The following is a 14571-nucleotide window of genomic DNA, read 5'->3' on the forward strand; positions in this document are numbered from 1 at the left end:
GCAGCAGTTGGGTATGGAATGAGAAATGGCATAAGCTGTGCAGGCTACGGGGCGATGCTGAAGGAGCGTCACAATCCCCTAGCCAAAATACACAGAGATACTGTAAGCGAGGTCTATGCACATTACAGTACTGTACGTTACACCGGGCTCGGTCGCATAGCAAACTGACAAAACACAAGTTTTACAGTACATACAGTAAAGCAGGCCAAAGCTGCAGGAGAGTTTCTACTGTAAAGGTTCTATGCACCGTACGGTAATGTACACATACCTGTACAATTCTATAGCAGGGCAGACTCAATTGAAATGGCTACCGCCTGTGACTCCTACAGTAGCTCCTAGGAGGCACTCAGCTATGGAGCAAATAACAGCACAGATTTTGCAGGCTACGGGGCAATGCTGAAGGAGCGTCACAATCCCCTAGCTACAATACACAGGGGTGATAGAGATAATCGAGTGGCTGGAGGGGGGTCCCCTTGATTTAAGGGGCCCCCACTCCTCCAGGGTACTCCGGCCAGGTGTGACTAGTTGGGTATTTAATTCCATGGCCGCAGGGACCGGTATAAAAGTCTCCCCCGGCTGTGCATTATCTGTCCAGCTAGTGGAGCCCAGTGCTGATTCAAAAAATATGGGGAACCCCTACGCTTTTTTTGTCCCCCTTATTTTTTGCACCAGGACCAGGCGCAGAGCCCGGTGCTGGTTCTAAAAAGATGGGGGATCCCGTGTCCATTTTTTCCGTATTCCTGCCGGAATTCGACTGCAATTGCATATACAGTACTGTACCCCTTAATGTCACTGCTTACAGTATACAGTATTTAGACATGAGCTTGTGTACAGTATCTGTCATGAGGTGCTTTTTTCACTGACACTATAACTTTTTTCTATTGTGATATACTGTACAGAGGCGGCAAACTAGCCAAACGGGAATAATCAGCTTCTGCAGAATAAAATGAGATGCTACAGTACATGCCTATATTCTGTGAGTGACTGCGGCTCTATGAAATTAAATCAGAAAATTTAAATATGAAATGCATTACTAATGTGTGGCATTACTGTACTGTATGTGTATAAGGTGTACTACAATATTTTCTGGTGTAACATAAGGAAAGGGCACTACTGCATGGTCTAATGCAGTGGTTCTCAAACTTGGTCCTCAGGACCCCACACAGTGCATGTTTTGCAGGTAAACCAGCAAGTGCACAGATGTATTCATTACTAACTGACACATTTTAGAAGGTCCATACAGTAGGTGGAGCTAATTTTTTCACTTGTGATTCTGTGAGACCTGCAAAACCTGCACTGTGTGGGGTCCTGAGGACTGAGTTTGAGAACCTGTGGTCTAATGTAAATAAAGATGAATGTGGTGGGGTGTAATGTGAATAAGGGGCATTACTGTTAGGAGTAATGTGGTACTATGATATGATGTCATGAGAATAAGAGACACCACTGCATGATATAATGTGAATAAAGTTGCAGTACTGTGTTGTGTCATTTCATCTTCGGGTATTATTGTGTTACCATGCCCCTTCCCAGCAAGAACATACTGTACACTGTTTTGGGCTGGCACTAAATGTGCACATTGTTCTTATTTAGATTATAGGGGGTAGGAGCGCCAAAATGGGTGATGGTGCTGGGAAAGGGGTGCAGGGTTAGAGGCGGAACTACGTAGCATCTGTGCAAGAGGGCATCAGCCAAAATCTAGCCTAGGGCATCATGTTGGTCAGGTTTGGCTCTGATAATACTGTATACTGTACTCTTACTGTACTTTGCATTCAATACAGATACTGTTTGCACACAGGTTTTACATGAATCATTGGCAATGCTGCAGGAGTGTCTCATTAGGCAATCTAAAATATACCACGACTATGGGTGGGGATACAGTAGGGAAGTTCTGTCACCATAAGCTGTCTGCTGTGTATAGCATATTTCCATCTGAGATGCATTTGTGTGTTTGTAATAAGAAAAAAACATTTTACTGTACATTTAGTGGATACAGTATTTCTCCCCCATAATGACGTATCATACTGTACAGGTACCCTCATGTACTGTACCGTACCATACTGTAAAATTGAATATTTATTGGAAAAACATCAATATTAATGTAAAAATAAAGTATTACAACATCCGATTCCATGTACTGCACTGATCAAAATGTACAGTACTCTTATTCAGGACTTATAAAACTGAAAATAACTGTTCATACAGTACACATCAATAACATTACTACTGTATAATATTCTACATTAGTTTATGCAATAATCAGACAAAGGCAATTTTATCATTTTTTTTAATAATGCACCAATTTAAAATTTTAAACAGAAAATACAGAACTACATATTTGTGGCTTGACCATTTCTTTCAACTACAACAGGTAATACTTTATACAGGTGATTTATATAATTATTACAATGTTCAGGTGTGAGTACTTCTAGCCAAAATTTCTTTATCCCATCCACCAGTTGCTGTTTTGTTGTTGGCTTTGCAACACTCCTAACGTACCTCTTCAATTGAGCCCACACTAATTCGATTGGGTTCATGTCTGGTGATCTATATAAAAATAAAAATAAAGCGTATAGAAAAAATTAATTACATTACAGTAAATAGAGAAAATTAAACATACAATATTGTACTGTTTATTAAACAAAATTTTTTTTTACAGTACTAGAGTGCTATCCAAAATTTTACTTGTACACTGTTGAAAGAATACTCACTCTGGTGGTGTGCGTTCCCAATTCATACCTTTCTCTTCCATAAATTTGGCTGAGGCGGAGTGTTTAGGATCATTGTCTTGGAATATCCTATGGTGAGTTGGGTAATATTTATTCACAAATGGCACCATACATTTCTCTACTATTGTTTCTTGGAAAAATTTCTTATCCATGATTCCTACAGAAATCAAAAAATGTTGTTCATTAATAAGCAACTCCTTTTATTGTGCAGTTACACGTACTCTACAGTACAACATGTATTTTTACAGAACACAGGCACAGAATAAAGTATAGTACTGTACCTTCGAAAAATAATAGGGGACCAGCTCCTAATCGTGATATGCCTCCCCATACATGGACTTTCAATGGATGCTTTGGGCGTGGTTTTAAAGAGATATGGTTACGTTTCCTGAATGACATTCTGGAGAACCGCTCAAGGGCAACAGACGATTCATCTGTGAAAATGACATCATCAAATGTTTCACCACTCTCAATCCATCGCCGTGCCTGTTCCACTCTCTTTTCTTTATTCACATCTCTTATCATTGGAGATATCCTGTGAAGAGCCAAAAATAATGAAATCAGATACAGTTATGAAATTACAGATTTACAGATTACTGTATATACAGTAGACTGTATGTGCAGTATACTGTATTATATACCTACTGTATACATTAAACTGTACATACAGTACATTAAGTTACATACAGAGTAATATATATATATACATACTGTACATACACACAAACACACACACACAGTATACAGTATGTAATCATCACAATAAGCCGGCAATGCTTCATTGCTGTCTCTGAGTGCCTATACAGTAGGTATCTCTTTTGGGATAGAATATATACAGTATATACACACACACATACTGTATATAGTATAAAGTACACACTCTGTATAATGATTTATGGCATTATTATATCACGTATCAAGGGATTATTAACAGTGCATTTACTGTATGGTTTATACTGCTTTCAGTATTTTACCTTGTTGCGCCAAAGGTCCATCCCATTTTCCGTCGCATCCTTCTGATGCTGGTGGCCGATATGTCCAGGTCATACTTGGAATGGAGAATTCGTTTTATTTGCAGAGCAGTACGCTCATCATCCTCACGAGTTAGTTCCTCCACAATTTGTTGCACTCTCCTACAGTACAATACAGTATGAAAAATATGAATTCATGAACAGCACAATCACAGTTACAATTGATGAAGTTTTTATTTTATTTCAAAAAAATTGTTTATGGTATAAAGCAAGTAATTTAAACATTACAGTAGTGTACAGTACGTACCATGTGCATTTTGTAGGAAATACAATTCTGGGCGTTGTTCTCTCGAATGCATGATAGCGCACCGTTTCTAAAGTGACTATAATGCCACTTTCCTTGAGCCATGCATGGATCTCTTTGATGGTTTTATTTTCTTTTTTCATGTTGGCGATTATCTTGCTCATCGTTTTGTTGATAGTTACTGGCATGTTGTCCAACTATAATTCCTGTATGGAGAGAAAACATTTGTGAATACTGTAGTCTAAAATTTACACATCTGAAAATGCATAAGAGTTTTATGATAGAAGTTAATACTGTACAGTACATGTTTACTATCCAGTACCTGATGTTCAAATTTAAGTATTGTATACTGTACAGTACTGAAAATACAACTTCAGTGTTATGGACTGCAATTAGTTTCCTGTATGAAACAGATACAGTACAGTAAATAACCCTCCTTGGAAGTGCATGGGCCCTGTGAGACTTACAGTAGTGTACAGCATAAGGGTCGACTGACATGATGTACAAGCATTACATACAGTACATGTCAGTACTGTATGTAAATTCTTCAATTATTGCCTAACAACAATGCTGCTTACTGTATATTAAATACTGTAGGCCTAGAAATGTGCATCTCAATATAGTAGTTAAAAACACAGGGGCCTATGTGGATAAGCGAGTTCTATGCACACTAAAAATGGCCACCGACCGTGAACCCCCAGCACGTGGCAGCGCTCGGATATGTAGTGAGATACAGTATGGCATACATTTCACACTCCAGGGGGCAATGCTGAAGGAGCGTCACAATCCCCTAGCTCAATTACACTGGGATAAGCGAGGTCTACTGTATGCACATTACGGTATACCGAGCTGGATCGCTTAGCAACCTGACAACATGGCCGCCGACCGTGAACTCCCAGCACGTGGCAGCGCTCGGATATGTAGTGAGATACAGTATGGCATACATTTCACACTCCAGGGGGCAATGCTGAAGGAGCGTCACAATCCCCTAGCTCAATTACATTGGGATAAGCGCGGTCTATGCACATTACGGTATACCGAGCTGGATCGCTTAGCAACCTGACAACATGGCCGCCGACCGTGAACTCCCAGCACGTGGCAGCGCTCGGATATGTAGTGAGATACAGTATGGCATACATTTCACACTCCAGGGGGCAATGCTGAAGGAGCGTCACAATCCCCTAGCTCAATTACACTGGGATAAGCGAGGTCTACTGTATGCACATTACGGTATACCGAGCTGGATCGCTTAGCAACCTGACAAAATGGCCGCCGACCGTGAACTCCCAGCACGTGGCAGCGCTTGGATATGGAGTGAGAGATGGTATACATTTTAAAATACACCGGGATAAGTTGTATAGGCCATGGAGCAATGCACAGGGACATTCATCATTTACGTACAGTATATAAATAATTGTAAACCGTAAATGAAAGAATTACCGGTCAAATACTGTATGACGAAACTGTGTCAATGAGCTGGAACAGTATGGCCTGTGAAGAAGTTTTCGAAGGCAGAAACGGAGAGCAAATTATCAGGAGATTTCTGAAAGGTCGGAGAAGATCCACACAGCAAGTCTGCTTACGAGGAATCGCTCCTGCAGATGTACTTTGATTTAATGTACAGTATGTGAAACCTGTGTGCATCCTTCCATTGGATGTACTGTATTGGAGAGAAATTTTTTTTTTTTAAAGTGAATGTCACGGGAACACATTAAAAATAAGGTTGGCACTTCCTTCCCATTGGTGTTGGTTTACAGTATGCCGTAGTGTACTCGGACGCTCATGTAATTGCATTTCAAAGGCACAGTATTTTCCATCGTCTCCCCCCTACCCCCATCGCCCTTCCCCCCTGGGGGCCTGCACAGGGAGGAAATTCAGGTCCTGTGCAATACACAAACGCTGAAGATCTACAGTACTGTTTTGCTCAGTTGGTAGCGTCAGAATACACTCATTTCATTCCCGCTGTTTAGGTGCATTTAGCGTAAAGAATCGCTCCTGCAGATGTACTTTGATTTATGTGAAATCTGTGTGCATCCTTCCATTGACTGTCTTACAGTGTAAATAAAATAATACAGTGCATTATTACAGAAAAAAAAAAAAAAAAGAAAGAAAGAAAACACATCAGGTCTCGAACCCTGGACCCCAGCGAGGGAGGTGGGAGCCTTCACCCCTAGCCCACGACGCCTCATGAGAGATTTCCAATTTCATGTGTGAAAGTACTGCAAACAGCGGCCGGCCCCCGCCCCATTGCTGTTGGTTTATGCCTTAGAGGACTCGGACGCTCGCATTTGTAAAGCACGGTGTTTTCCTCCGCCTCCGGCTAGCCTGCTGCCCTTCCCCCATGGGAGCCTGCACAGATCATGCAGTAGACAGGGAGGGAATGCAAATGCTGGTCATGTGCAATACACAAACGCCCACTGTAGTACTGTTTTGCTCACTTACAGTACTGTACTGTAGGTTGCATTTAGCGTAAAGAATCGCTCCTGCAGATGTACTTTGATTTAATGTACAGTATGTGAAACCTGTGTGCATCCTTCCATTGGATGTACTGTATTGGAGAGAATTTTTTTTTTTTTAAAGTGAATGTCACGGGAACACATTAAAAATAAGGTTGGCACTTCCTTCCCATTGGTGTTGGTTTACAGTATGCCGTAGTGTACTCGGACGCTCATGTAATTGCATTTCAAAGGCACAGTATTTTCCATCGTCTCCCCCCTACCCCCATCGCCCTTCCCCCCTGGGGGCCTGCACAGGGAGGAAATTCAGGTCCTGTGCAATACACAAACGCTGAAGATCTACAGTACTGTTTTGCTCAGTTGGTAGCGTCAGAATACACTCATTTCATTCCCGCTGTTTAGGTGCATTTAGCGTAAAGAATCGCTCCTGCAGATGTACTTTGATTTATGTGAAATCTGTGTGCATCCTTCCATTGACTGTCTTACAGTGTAAATAAAATAATACAGTGCATTATTACAGAAAAAAAAAAAAAAAAAGAAAGAAAGAAAGCACATCAGGTCTCGAACCCTGGACCCCCAGCGAGGGAGGTGGGAGCCTTCACCCCTAGCCCACGACGCCTCATGAGAGATTTCCAATTTCATGTGTGAAAGTACTGCAAACAGCGGCCGGCCCCCGCCCCATTGCTGTTGGTTTATGCCTTAGAGGACTCGGACGCTCGCATTTGTAAAGCACGGTGTTTTCCTCCGCCTCCGGCTAGCCTGCTGCCCTTCCCCCATGGGAGCCTGCACAGATCATGCAGTAGACAGGGAGGGAATGCAAATGCTGGTCATGTGCAATACACAAACGCCCACTGTAGTACTGTTTTGCTCACTTACAGTACTGTACTGTAGGTTGCATTTAGCGTAAAGAATCGCTCCTGCAGATGTACTTTGATTTAATGTACAGTATGTGAAACCTGTGTGCATCCTTCCATTGGATGTACTGTATTGGAGAGAAATTTTTTTTTTTTAAAGTGAATGTCACGGGAACACATTAAAAATAAGGTTGGCACTTCCTTCCCATTGGTGTTGGTTTACAGTATGCCGTAGTGTACTCGGACGCTCATGTAATTGCATTTCAAAGGCACAGTATTTTCCATCGTCTCCCCCCTACCCCCATCGCCCTTCCCCCCTGGGGGCCTGCACAGGGAGGAAATTCAGGTCCTGTGCAATACACAAATGCTGAAGATCTACAGTACTGTTTTGCTCAGTTGGTAGCGTCAGAATACACTCATTTCATTCCCGCTGTTTAGGTGCATTTAGCGTAAAGAATCGCTCCTGCAGATGTACTTTGATTTATGTGAAATCTGTGTGCATCCTTCCATTGACTGTCTTACAGTGTAAATAAAATAATACAGTGCATTATTACAGAAAAAAAAAAAAAAAAAGAAAGAAAGAAAGCACATCAGGTCTCGAACCCTGGACCCCCAGCGAGGGAGGTGGGAGCCTTCACCCCTAGCCCACGACGCCTCATGAGAGATTTCCAATTTCATGTGTGAAAGTACTGCAAACAGCGGCCGGCCCCCGCCCCATTGCTGTTGGTTTATGCCTTAGAGGACTCGGACGCTCGCATTTGTAAAGCACGGTGTTTTCCTCCGCCTCCGGCTAGTCCTCCATTCCCATTATGCATTAGCGAACTCAGACGCTCATATATTTTAAAAGCACGGTGTTTATACATTGTACTGTACATTCTTCCTTTTACACAATTACTGTAGTTGCGTCTCCATACACATACTGTACAGTACTCCATACTTTTTCCACCGCCTCCCGTTACGCCTACAGTATTGCCAGAGCTGTAGATCAATCCGCCGCTATACTGTACGATCGAAAGTACTGGATTAGTGGAGCATTAGCGACACAGTGGTGGAGATGTGTAATGCATGATGAGTATCTAGATCGCCTCAACGCGCCAGCCTGTGATGAAACTCAGCTATCGCATTAGCGTGACTAAACGCCCGTCTCGGCGGAGAAACAGTCAAGATAAAGGTGGCTACATCTGTACTCGTGTACTTTAGTGTATGAAACAAAGCAGGTGTGTCAGGATGCCTTGCCTTGCCTTGCCATCACCTCCATGCATTCGCAACCAAGCCTGGCTAGCTCAGTCGGTAGAGCATGAGACTCTTAATCTCAGGGTCGTGTGTTCGAGCCCCACGTTGGGTGGATGTTTTTTCTTTTCCTGTACCATTGTATGTGGAACACTGTCAACTTGCACCACCACAGCGCAAATGGCTGTCCTCACTTTCACAAAATGCACTGCCATATCAGCAAAAACTCATGACTGCATTGGCCAGGAATCGAACCCAGGCCTCCCGCGTGGAAGGCGAGAATTCTACCACTGAACCACCAATGCTCCACAGGTACTTAATTTTACACTTACTCGTGTACTTTAGTGTATGAAACAAAGCAGGAGTGTCAGGATGCCTTGCCTTGCCATCACCTCCATACATTCGCAACCAAGCCTGGCTAGCTCAGTCGGTAGAGCATGAGACTCTTAATCTCAGGGTTGTGGGTTCGAGCCCCACGTTGGGCGGATGTTTTTTCTTTTCCTGTACCATTGTATGTGGAACACTGTCAACTTGCAGCACCACAGCGCAAATAGCTGTCCTCACTTTCACAAAATACACTGCCATATCAGCAAAAACTCAGGACTGCATTGGCCGGGAATCGATTCCGGGCCTCACGCGTGGCAGGCGAGAATTCTACCACTGAACCACCAATGCTCCACAGATACTGAATTTTACACTTACTCGTGTACTTTAGTTTATGAAACAAAGCAGGAGTGTCAGGATGCCTTGCCTTGCCATCACCTCCATACATTTTCAACCAAGCCTGGCTAGCTCAGTCGGTAGAGCATGAGACTCTTAATCTCAGGGCGTGGGTTTGAGCCCCACGTTGGGCGGATGTTTTTTCTTTTCCTGTACCATTGTATGTGGAACACTGTATACTTGCACCACCACAGCGCAAATGGCTGTCCTCACTTTCACAAAATACACTGCCATATCAGCAAAAACTCAGGACTGCATTGGCCGGGAATCGATTCCGGGCCTCACGCGTGGCAGGCGAGAATTCTACCACTGAACCACCAATGCTCCACAGATGCCTAATTTTACACTTCCTCATGTACTTTAGTGTATAAAACAAAGCAGGAGTGTCAGGATGCCTTGCCTTGCCATCACCTCCAAGCCTACGTAACCAAGCCCGACTAGCACAGTCGCTAGAGCATAAGACTATTAATCTTAGGGTCATGTATTTGAGCTCCATGTTGGGCAGTTGTTTTTTTCTCTTCCTGTACCATTGTATGTAAAACAGTATATACTTGCATCACCACAGCACAAATGGCTGTCCTCACTTTCACAAAATGCACTGCCCTATCAGCAAAAACTCAGGAATGTATTGACCGGGAATTGAACCCGGCCTCCCACGTGGCCGGCTAGATTTCTACCACTGAACCACCAATGATCCACAGATGCTTAATTTTAGACTTACTCATGTACTTTAGTGTACAAAACAAAGCAGGAGAGTCAGGATGCCTTGCCTTGCCATCACCACATCTCCTCAGTTACCAAGCATTGCTAACTCAGTCGGTAAAGCATGAGGCTCTTAATCTCAGGGTCGTGGGTTCGAGCCCCACATTGGGCAGATGTTTTTTTTCTTTTCCTGTACCCATTGTATGTGGAACACTGTCAACTTGCACCACCACAGCGCAAATGGCTGTCCTCACTTTCACAAAATGCACTGCCATATCAGCAAAAACTCAGGACTGCATTGGCCGGGAATCGAACCCGGGCCTCCCGCATGGCAGGCGAGAATTCTACCACTGAACCACCAATGCGCCACAGATACTTAATTTTACACTTACTCGTGTACTTTAGTGTATGAAACAAAGCAGGAGTGTCAGGATGCCTTGCCTTGCCATCACCTCCATACATTCTCAACCAAGCCTGGCTAGCTCAGTCGGTAGAGCATAAGACTCTTAATCTCAGGGTCGTGGGTTCGAGCCCCACGTTGGGCGGATGTTTTTTCTTTTCCTGTACCATTGTATGTGGAACACTGTATACTTGCACCACAACAGCGCAAATGGCTGTCCTCACTTTCACAAAATACACTGCCATATCAGGAAAAACTCAAGACTGCATTGGCCGGGAATCGATTCCGTGCCTCACGCGTGGCAGGCGAGAATTCTACCACTGAACCACCAATGCTCCACAGATGCCTTATTTTACACTTACTCATGTACTTTAGTGTATAAAACAAAGCAGGAGTGTCAGGATGCCTTGCCTTGCCATCACCTCCAAGCCTACGTAATCAAGCCCGACTAGCACAGTCGTAAGAGCATAAGACTATTAATCTTAGGGTCATGTATTTGAGCTCCATGTTGGGCAGTTGTTTTTTTCTCTTCCTGTACCATTGTATGTGGAACAGTGTATACTTGCATCACCACAGCGCAAGTGGCTGTCCTCACTTTCACAAAATGCACTGCCCTATCAGCAAAAACTCAGGAATGTATTGACCGGGATTTGAACCCGGCCTCCCACGTGGCCGGCTAGATTTCTACCACTGAACCACCAATGATCCACAGATGCTTAATTTTAGACTTACTCATGTACTTTAGTGTACAAAACAAAGCAGGAGAGTCAGGATGCCTTCCCTTCCCATCACCACAACTCCTCGGTTACCAAGCATTGCTAACTCAGTCGGTAAAGCATAAGACTCTTAATCTCAGGGTTGTGGGTTCGAGCCCCACATTGGGCGGATGTTTTTTTTCTTTTCCTGTACCATTGTATGTGGAACACTGTCAACTTGCACCACCACAGCGCAAATGGCTGTCCTCACTTTTACAAAATGCACTGCCATATCAGCAAAAACTCAGGACTGCATTGGCCGGGAATCGAACCCAGGCCTCCCGCGTGGCAGGCGAGAATTCTACCACTGAACCACCAATGCTCCACAGATACTTAATTTTACACTTACTCGTGTACTTTAGTTTATGAAACAAAGCAGGAGTGTCAGGATGCCTTGCCTTGCCATCACCTCCATACATTTTCAACCAAGCCTGGCTAGCTCAGTCGGTAGAGCAGGAGACTCTTAATCTCAGGGTCGTGTGTTCGAGCCCCACGTTGGGCGGATGTTTTTTCTTTTCCTGTACCATTGTATGTGGAACACTGTCAACTTGCAGCACCACAGCGCAAATAGCTGTCCTCACTTTCACAAAATACACTGCCATATCAGCAAAAACTCAGGACTGCATTGGCCGGGAATCGATTCCGGGCCTCACGCGTGGCAGGCGAGAATTCTACCACTGAACCACCAATGCTCCACAGATGCCTAATTTTACACTTACTCATGTACTTTAGTGTATAAAACAAAGCAGGAGTGTCAGGATGCCTTGCCTTGCCATCACCTCCAAGCCTACGTAACCAAGCCCGACTAGCACAGTCGCTAGAGCATAAGACTATTAATCTTAGGGTCATGTATTTGAGCTCCATGTTGGGCAGTTGTTTTTTTCTCTTCCTGTACCATTGTATGTGGAACAGTGTATACTTGCATCACCACAGCGCAAATGGCTGTCCTCACTTTCACAAAATGCACTGCCCTATCAGCAAAAACTCAGGAATGTATTGACCGGGATTTGAACCCGGCCTCCCACGTGGCCAGCTAGATTTCTACCACTGAACCACCGATGATCCACAGATGCTTAATTTTAGACTTACTCATGTACTTTAGTGTACAAAACAAAGCAGGAGAGTCAGGATGCCTTGCCTTGCCATCATCACAACTCCTCGGTTACCAAGCATTGCTAACTCAGTCGGTAAAGCATAAGACTCTTAATCTCAGGGTCGTGGGTTCGAGCCCCACATTGGGCGGATGTTTTTTTTTCTTTTCCTGTACCATTGTATGTGGAACACTGTCAACTTGCACCACCACAGCGCAAATGGCTGTCCTCACTTTCACAAAATACACTGCCATATCAGCAAAAACTCAGGACTGCATTGTCCGGGAATCGAACCCAGGCCTCACGCGTGGCAGGCGAGAATTCTACCACTGAACCACCAATGCTCCACAGATACTGAATTTTACACTTACTCGTGTACTTTAGTTTATGAAACAAAGCAGGAGTGTCAGGATGCCTTGCCTTGCCATCACCTCCATACATTTTCAACCAAGCCTGGCTAGCTCAGTCGGTAGAGCATGAGACTCTTAATCTCAGGGTCGTGGGTTTGAGCCCCACGTTGGGCGGATGTTTTTTCTTTTCCTGTACCATTGTATGTGGAACACTGTATACTTGCACCACCACAGCGCAAATGGCTGTCCTCACTTTCACAAAATACACTGCCATATCAGCAAAAACTCAGGACTGCATTGGCCGGGAATCGATTCCGGGCCTCACGCGTGGCAGGCGAGAATTCTACCACTGAACCACCAATGCTCCACAGATGCCTAATTTTACACTTCCTCATGTACTTTAGTGTATAAAACAAAGCAGGAGTGTCAGGATGCCTTGCCTTGCCATCACCTCCAAGCCTACGTAACCAAGCCCGACTAGCACAGTCGCTAGAGCATAAGACTATTAATCTTAGGGTCATGTATTTGAGCTCCATGTTGGGCAGTTGTTTTTTTCTCTTCCTGTACCATTGTATGTAAAACAGTATATACTTGCATCACCACAGCACAAATGGCTGTCCTCACTTTCACAAAATGCACTGCCCTATCAGCAAAAACTCAGGAATGTATTGACCGGGAATTGAACCCGGCCTCCCACGTGGCCGGCTAGATTTCTACCACTGAACCACCAATGATCCACAGATGCTTAATTTTAGACTTACTCATGTACTTTAGTGTACAAAACAAAGCAGGAGAGTCAGGATGCCTTGCCTTGCCATCACCACATCTCCTCAGTTACCAAGCATTGCTAACTCAGTCGGTAAAGCATGAGGCTCTTAATCTCAGGGTCGTGGGTTCGAGCCCCACATTGGGCAGATGTTTTTTTTCTTTTCCTGTACCATTGTATGTGGAACACTGTCAACTTGCACCACCACAGCGCAAATGGCTGTCCTCACTTTCACAAAATGCACTGCCATATCAGCAAAAACTCAGGACTGCATTGGCCGGGAATCGAACCCGGGCCTCCCGCATGGCAGGCGAGAATTCTACCACTGAACCACCAATGCGCCACAGATACTTAATTTTACACTTACTCGTGTACTTTAGTGTATGAAACAAAGCAGGAGTGTCAGGATGCCTTGCCTTGCCATCACCTCCATACATTCTCAACCAAGCCTGGCTAGCTCAGTCGGTAGAGCATAAGACTCTTAATCTCAGGGTCGTGGGTTCGAGCCCCACGTTGGGCGGATGTTTTTTCTTTTCCTGTACCATTGTATGTGGAACACTGTATACTTGCACCACAACAGCGCAAATGGCTGTCCTCACTTTCACAAAATACACTGCCATATCAGGAAAAACTCAAGACTGCATTGGCCGGGAATCGATTCCGTGCCTCACGCGTGGCAGGCGAGAATTCTACCACTGAACCACCAATGCTCCACAGATGCCTTATTTTACACTTACTCATGTACTTTAGTGTATAAAACAAAGCAGGAGTGTCAGGATGCCTTGCCTTGCCATCACCTCCAAGCCTACGTAATCAAGCCCGACTAGCACAGTCGTAAGAGCATAAGACTATTAATCTTAGGGTCATGTATTTGAGCTCCATGTTGGGCAGTTGTTTTTTTCTCTTCCTGTACCATTGTATGTGGAACAGTGTATACTTGCATCACCACAGCGCAAGTGGCTGTCCTCACTTTCACAAAATGCACTGCCCTATCAGCAAAAACTCAGGAATGTATTGACCGGGATTTGAACCCGGCCTCCCACGTGGCCGGCTAGATTTCTACCACTGAACCACCAATGATCCACAGATGCTTAATTTTAGACTTACTCATGTACTTTAGTGTACAAAACAAAGCAGGAGAGTCAGGATGCCTTCCCTTCCCATCACCACAACTCCTCGGTTACCAAGCATTGCTAACTCAGTCGGTAAAGCATAAGACTCTTAATCTCAGGGTTGTGGGTTCGAG

The 14571-nt window shown here is 44.2% G+C and overlaps 11 non-coding genes across 11 annotated transcripts; 6 read left to right on the top strand and 5 right to left on the bottom strand.

Moving 5' to 3' along the window:
• Positions 1-8583: 8583 nt before the first annotated feature.
• TRNAK-CUU (transfer RNA lysine (anticodon CUU)) lies at positions 8584-8656 on the top strand. Its single transcript has one exon. It is a non-coding gene; the product is annotated as a tRNA-Lys (tRNA).
• A 119-nt stretch (positions 8657-8775) lies between these two features.
• On the bottom strand, positions 8776-8846 carry TRNAG-UCC (transfer RNA glycine (anticodon UCC)). Its single transcript has one exon. It is a non-coding gene; the product is annotated as a tRNA-Gly (tRNA).
• Positions 8847-8953: 107 nt separating this feature from the next.
• On the top strand, positions 8954-9026 carry TRNAK-CUU (transfer RNA lysine (anticodon CUU)). The gene has a single exon. It is a non-coding gene; the product is annotated as a tRNA-Lys (tRNA).
• Positions 9027-9323: 297 nt separating this feature from the next.
• TRNAK-CUU (transfer RNA lysine (anticodon CUU)) lies at positions 9324-9395 on the top strand. Its single transcript has one exon. It is a non-coding gene; the product is annotated as a tRNA-Lys (tRNA).
• Positions 9396-10257: 862 nt separating this feature from the next.
• On the bottom strand, positions 10258-10328 carry TRNAG-GCC (transfer RNA glycine (anticodon GCC)). The gene has a single exon. It is a non-coding gene; the product is annotated as a tRNA-Gly (tRNA).
• A 107-nt stretch (positions 10329-10435) lies between these two features.
• Positions 10436-10508, top strand: TRNAK-CUU (transfer RNA lysine (anticodon CUU)). Its single transcript has one exon. It is a non-coding gene; the product is annotated as a tRNA-Lys (tRNA).
• An 861-nt stretch (positions 10509-11369) lies between these two features.
• TRNAG-GCC (transfer RNA glycine (anticodon GCC)) lies at positions 11370-11440 on the bottom strand. Its single transcript has one exon. It is a non-coding gene; the product is annotated as a tRNA-Gly (tRNA).
• Positions 11441-12482: 1042 nt separating this feature from the next.
• On the bottom strand, positions 12483-12553 carry TRNAG-GCC (transfer RNA glycine (anticodon GCC)). Its single transcript has one exon. It is a non-coding gene; the product is annotated as a tRNA-Gly (tRNA).
• A 107-nt stretch (positions 12554-12660) lies between these two features.
• On the top strand, positions 12661-12733 carry TRNAK-CUU (transfer RNA lysine (anticodon CUU)). The gene has a single exon. It is a non-coding gene; the product is annotated as a tRNA-Lys (tRNA).
• An 861-nt stretch (positions 12734-13594) lies between these two features.
• TRNAG-GCC (transfer RNA glycine (anticodon GCC)) lies at positions 13595-13665 on the bottom strand. The gene has a single exon. It is a non-coding gene; the product is annotated as a tRNA-Gly (tRNA).
• A 107-nt stretch (positions 13666-13772) lies between these two features.
• Positions 13773-13845, top strand: TRNAK-CUU (transfer RNA lysine (anticodon CUU)). Its single transcript has one exon. It is a non-coding gene; the product is annotated as a tRNA-Lys (tRNA).
• The last annotated feature ends 726 nt before the right edge of the window (positions 13846-14571 follow it).

The sequence above is a fragment of the Pseudophryne corroboree genome, chromosome 3 (assembly GCF_028390025.1).
Source record: "Pseudophryne corroboree isolate aPseCor3 chromosome 3, aPseCor3.hap2, whole genome shotgun sequence".
NCBI classification, from domain to species: Eukaryota; Metazoa; Chordata; class Amphibia; order Anura; family Myobatrachidae; genus Pseudophryne; species Pseudophryne corroboree.